The sequence below is a fragment of the Apium graveolens genome, chromosome 7 (assembly GCF_009905375.1).
Source record: "Apium graveolens cultivar Ventura chromosome 7, ASM990537v1, whole genome shotgun sequence".
Lineage (NCBI taxonomy): Eukaryota > Viridiplantae > Streptophyta > Magnoliopsida > Apiales > Apiaceae > Apium > Apium graveolens.
This window is the reverse complement of record NC_133653.1, coordinates 82,611,875-82,618,105: the sequence shown is the minus strand read 5'-3', so window position 1 is coordinate 82,618,105 and position 6,231 is coordinate 82,611,875. Positions and strand designations below refer to the sequence as shown.

Sequence of the window (6,231 nt, the reverse complement as noted above, 5' to 3'; positions counted from 1 at the left end):
GGGATTGTATGATAACCTAGTATTGGTTGTGCTTAATTTTCTTATAAGCGTCGTGAACTTATAAGATAGCGTGTTAATTCTTAATGAAGCGAAAGTGAATTTAAGGATTTAGAACTTGCCATGCTAGCATAGGTTCATGTGTTATTGTTATGCATGATTCGTAGGTAATTTTAACCATCTTACTTGCCCTATGTAATTATGATAGATAAATTGTGCATTAAACTGTTATGTTGTCAAATTCTATAGACATATAGGGTCTCAATATAATTGGTGTCTATTCAGCTTCTATCTCTTTTGTGGATGTTTGGTAGTATGGTATTCGTGCAACAAAAGTTGGCGTTCATCAGTTTCGTGTTATCTAATTAGTGTCATCACCATTACATGCTAAGGTTAAGAACGAAAAGGCTATTGAATGAAGTACTTAATGAAGTTAGAATCCCATGTCTATGTCATATATTATTCAACTCTCTTTACTCTCTTTAGTTAATGTTCTCTAGCATAATTCTCAATAGTTAATCATAGTATAATCAAAACCCAAATTATTATTCATCTTAGCATTGAATAATAGCCATATCATTGTTGCATAAGTGCATAAATCACAAAGTTAACCTAAACCGGTCCCTGTGGGAACACACTAGAAATAATTCTATATTACTTGCGATCGCGTATACTTGCGTGAATTATTAGCGCATGTTTAGTGACTAACAAGTTTTTGGCGCCGCTACCGGGGACACGGTGTTAACTTTTAGTTTATGTGTTTGTCATCAGTGATCGTTAAAGTTCATTGACTCGGACATTGTTACTTACCTACTCTTTTCCTTGTCGTGTTTCAGGTACTCTAGCGAGCTTGTATGCATACGCATTCGCGGTCTCATAAGAGAACTCTGGATCAAGCCGAGGAAGAAGCCGTAGTGATTCGAAGGGAAGTTTTTGAGGACGAAGAGAAAGTAGAAGCAGAAGAGAAAATCGAGGAACCTGCTTTAGTAGTGATGGGAGATCAAGCAGAAAATCCTAAGGCTCTGATGGACTATTCGCAGCCTAAGATCGATGATATTCAGTCGAGCATCATCAGACCAGCCATCTCGGCTAACACTTTTGAGATCAAGTCGAGCATGATTCAAATGATATAGAACTCAGTTTAGTTTGGGGGTTCTCCTATAGAAAACCCCAACATACACATCAGGGATTTCATCGAGATCTGTGACACTTTCAAGTTCAATGGGGTGACTGAAGATGTTATCAAGCTGTGACTTTTCCCATTTTCTCTGAGGGATAAAGCAAAGTACTGGTTACATTCTCTACCACCAGGGTCTATCACCAAACGGGAGGATCTTGCTCAAAAGTTTCTCACTAAATTCTTTCCTATGGTGAAGACTACTGCAATCAGGAATGCTTTTACTCAGTTTGCTCAGCAAACTGGAGAATCTCTGTGTGAGGCTTGAGATCGATATAAGGAGATTCTGAGGTAGTGCCCACACCATGGCATGCCTGATTGGATGATTATAAACTATTTCTACAATGGTTTAGGCGCTCAGTCTAGACCTATGCTCGAAGCAGCGTCTGGTAGAGCCTTATGAGCCAAAAGCTATAATGAAGCTTATGAGTTGATTGAGCTCATGGCAGCTAATGAATACCATAATCCTATGCAAAGAATGTTGCAAGGCCAGGTAGCGGGAATTATGGAAGTGGATACAGCTACTGCTATAGCGGCTCAACTTCAAGCTTTGACGATGAAAGTGGACTCTTTGGCGAATTATGGAGTTAATCAAATCACTAGTGTTTGTGAGCTTTGTGCGGGGGCGAATGAAACTGAGCAGTGCGTTATTTCTAGCGAATCAGCTCAATTTGTGAGCAACTTTCAGAGATCACAGTAACAAGCTCCAACCACTTATCATCCAAATAACCGCAATCATCCTAACTTTAGCTGGAGTAAAAATCAGAATGTGGTGCAACAATCTTATCATCCATACACAGTAAAGAAGTATAACCCTCCTGGTTTTCAGCAACCGCAATATGCCCCTAGGCAACAACTTCAACTTCAGCAGTTACCGTAAGCTAATGAAAAATCTGAATTGGAGGAGTTGAGGCTTATGTGCAAGAGCCAAGCTATGTCTATCTAGACCTTGGAGAATCGGATTGGGCAAATTGCTAATGCATTACTGAATCGTTAACCTGGTACACTTCCGAGCAATACTGAAGTGACAGGAAAGAAGGAAGCTAAGGAGCATGTTAAGGCAATTACATTGAGGTCTGGTAAGGTTGCAAATCTTGAAAAAGCTAAGACTCTAGAATCTGAAGTTGAGGCTGAAGAAGAAGAAGTGCAGAAGGAAGCAGAAGTGGAACCAAGGAAGACTACTGTTGAGCACACTCCTCCTGAGGGTAATACAGAGGAGAAACAGAACTATCCTCCACCTCCTTTTCCTAAGAGGCTGTAGAAAAAAAGGCTGGATAAGCAGTTTGAAAAGTTTCTTGAGGTGTTCAAGAAACTTCATATCAACATACCTTTCACTGAAGCTCTTGAACAAATGCCTAGTTACGCGAAGTTTATGAAAGGTATTATCTGTAGAAAGGTGAAGATTGATGACTTAGAGACCGTTGCTCTCACGGAGGAATGCAGTGTTGTGCTGCAACAGAAGTTGCCTCTGAAGCTTAAAGATCCTGGAAGCTTCACTATTCCATGCACCATTGGAAAGGTGTCATTTCACAAGTGTCTATATGACTTGGGAGCTAGCATCAATCTGATGCCCTTGTCAATCTTCAAGAAGTTGAACTTGCCTGATCCAAAGCCTACTTATATGACTTTGTAGTTGGCCGACCGTTCTATTACATATCCGCGACGAGGAGAAGCTTTTGAGAATTCTTAGAGAATTCAAATAGGTAATTGGTTGGACTATAGCAGATATCATGGAAATCAGCCCTTCATATTGTATGCACAAAATTCTGCTAGAGGAAGGAAGCAAGCCTACTGTTGAGCAACATAGAAGGCTGAATCCAATCATAAAAGAGGTTGTGAAGAAGGAAATTCTTAAGTGGTTGGATGCAAGAATCATCTATCCTATTTCTTACAGTTCATGGGTGAGCCCAGTTCAGTGTGTGCTAAAGAAAGGAGGTATCACTATGGTCGCTAATGAGAAGAATGAGCTTATTCCTACATGAACAGTCACGGGGTGGAGAGTTTGCATGGATTACAGGAAGCTGAACTAGGCCACAAGAAAAGATCACTTCCCTCTGCCGTTTATTGATCAAATGCTTGACAGATTGACTGGGCATGAGTACTACTATCTTTTGGATGATTATTCTGGCTATAATCAAATTTGCATTGCCCTAGAAGATCAGGATAAGACTACTTTCACTTGTCTATTTGGTACTTTCGCCTTTCGAAGGGTTTCTTTTGGGTTATGTGGAGCACCGACCACATTTCAGAGATATATGATGGCTATCTTCTCTGATATGAATGGTCAGAATGTGGAGGTGTTCATGGACGATTTCTCTGTGTTTGGTGATTCATTTGATGAGTGCTTGCAGAATCTAGGCGACGTTCTCAAGAGGTGTGTTGAGACCAATTTGGTTCTTAATTGGGAGAAATATCACCTTATGGTGCGACAGGGCATTATTCTTGGGCACAAGGTCTCTAGCAAGGGTCTTGAGGTGGACAAAACCAAAGTGAGGATCATCGAAAATCTGCCCCCACCAATTTCTGTTAAGGGAGTTTGCAGTTTTCTTGGTCATGCGGGCTTTTACAGGCGGTTCATCAAGGACTTCTAAATTTTTTTTAAACCATTGTGCAATCTTCTGGAGAAGGATGTCCCGTTTAAGTTTGATGACGAGTGCGTGACTGCTTTTGAGTTCTTAAAGAAGAGTTTAATCATGGCACCTGTCATAACTGTACCTGATTGGAGTGAACCATTTGAGATTATGTGCGATGCAAGTGACTATACAGTTAGAGTAGTTCTTGGGCATAGAAAGAACAACATATTTTGTTAGGTCACACACACTGTAGAAGGGGGTTGAATACAGTGTATACTACAATCAAATCGAATTAAGAACACAAATATGAAACACAGAATAATCTTATTAATAAAATAGTATGACAATGGAACCGTTCTCTCTCAGTGATGAACAAATATTACGAGAGCTGCTAGAGTTACAATTAATAATATTCTCGATTATGATAACACTTATAGTGTAAACCCTATGCTGTATTTATATAGACACACAGTTACAAGATAATCTTCTAATCGATATTGAACATAAGTCTGCATCCTAAAATATATCAATTAGTTATCTTTTCCTCCAAGTATTCTATTCTTCATAGAATTCTTCTCCATGCATATCTCTTCTTGTGTTTGCCTTAATCTTCTTTCCTTCAATCACCCGTCTTCCTTATCTGAACGTCTTCTTAAGTCCTGATATTATCTCCTGATAAATATCTTCTGATATCTTAAGTTCTGATATCTTAAGTTCTGACTTCAGTATAAGTACTGATTTCCAGTTAAGTCCTGATTTGTCCTGTTAGTTAAGATCTGAAAACTAAACACAAATCACTATTAGACATGACATCACAAATATATCTAACAATCTCCCCCAACTTGTAAATTAGCATAATATACAAGTTTAATAGATATTTGATGATGTCAAAAACATTAAGTACAAATGCATATGAGAATTTGACTAAGTAACTATAACTCACAGTCCTTGTAGCTTTTACCAACCTTAAAACTTGATATCAGCTTTAGCCTGTATATCCTTCAAAATTTATCAGCTATAGTTCTTGACTTGGCTTCAGTGTGTAATCTCTTTAATGTCAGGAGTTATTCTGAGATAGTTCTTCAACAGACTTCTCTCAGCATATTCAAGTTCATTCTACATCCTCCTTTTTGCATCTTTAAGTTCAATTGTATCTTCACCTGTTTGAAAGATAGCAGCCCTGAGATCATTTATTTTTGCTTTCTTTATATCCTGATCCAGTCTGATGATATTGGCTTTATCAGACTCTAGATTGAATTCAAGACCTTTAATACCAAGAAATGTAGTGATGATTTTGGCGGTATTAGGCTTTATCTCAACTATATCACCATTGTGAGCTCTGTACTTAGGATAGTATGGCCTGTCAGACTTTACAGAGTAAAGTTTCTTCTGCCTTTGAATATCAGATTTGAAGTAACTGGCAGCACCATATGTTGACCTGTTTTTCACTTAAAGTAGAAATAGCTCATGTTGCAATTCTTCAAAGTACTTCAAACGAATAGCATTCTTTCTAATCTGGAATACCCTCACATCTATCATGAAGTATAGCATGATATCTTCTTTTCGCACAGAGTGGTAAACCATTTGTATAGACTCCAGTTGATTCAGTCTTTCAGGAGTTGTTCCCACTCCAGGTTCACTCAAAGAAGTTGGATTAGAGGTAGTATTATTTACTCTCTTTTCTTTAGAACTACCCAATCCTGATTCGTCTCTAGCTTCCTTTCCTCGAATAACTCTTGCTTCAAAACCACTTGATGTAGTCTTCAAAAGTTGAGTAGATTGTTGAGCTTTAGTAAACCCAGGTAGTAGAATTTTTGAAGGTTTAACATGAGCAATGTCATAGGTTTCCTTTTATTTATCTTCTGATATCAAACCAACTTGAGCTCTGTCAGAGGTTGCTTGCTTCATTGTCATATCAGAATTTACTAAGTCCTGATCTTGAACAACATGAGCTCTATCAGAGGTTGTTTGAATATTCTTCTTCTTCAAAATCAGACTAGTATCTTCATCAGATTTTGCTTCCAGATCCATAATTGGCATATAAACCTTTACAGGTTCATCAACTTTTGCTTTGCCCTTGAATCTTGGATCTACCTCTACGTGTGATTTAAATAGTCTTTTTGAAATTTCTTCATCCAGCTTCTGTAACTTGGGGTCTTGACAGTATACTGTTGTTTCCTTCCCCTTAAGCTTCAGTGTCTGCATAAACTTATGTGATTCTTGACTTTCACCTTGTATCAGAACATCAGGATTAGTCAGAACTTGCTTATCAGAACTTTTTCTTCTATCAGCATCAGAGCTTGATCTCTGTGTAGAAGTTCCTGCTTTCCTGGATGAAAAGCCTTTGCCTTGTCCATGACCTCTACCGCTTTCAGAGTTTCCCTGGTCATCATTTCCATAATCCTTTTTCTTTAGTGCTAAATCAGATTTGCATTTGGACTTAATCACTTTCTCCCCCTTTTTGGCATCATCAGGTAATAGGTG

General features: G+C 38.4%; 1 non-coding gene across 1 annotated transcript; it reads right to left on the bottom strand.

Moving 5' to 3' along the window:
- Positions 1 to 1,379: 1,379 nt before the first annotated feature.
- LOC141675856 (small nucleolar RNA R71) lies at positions 1,380 to 1,486 on the bottom strand. Its single transcript, XR_012556485.1, has one exon. It is a non-coding gene; the product is annotated as a small nucleolar RNA R71 (small nucleolar RNA).
- Positions 1,487 to 6,231: the final 4,745 nt, after the last annotated feature.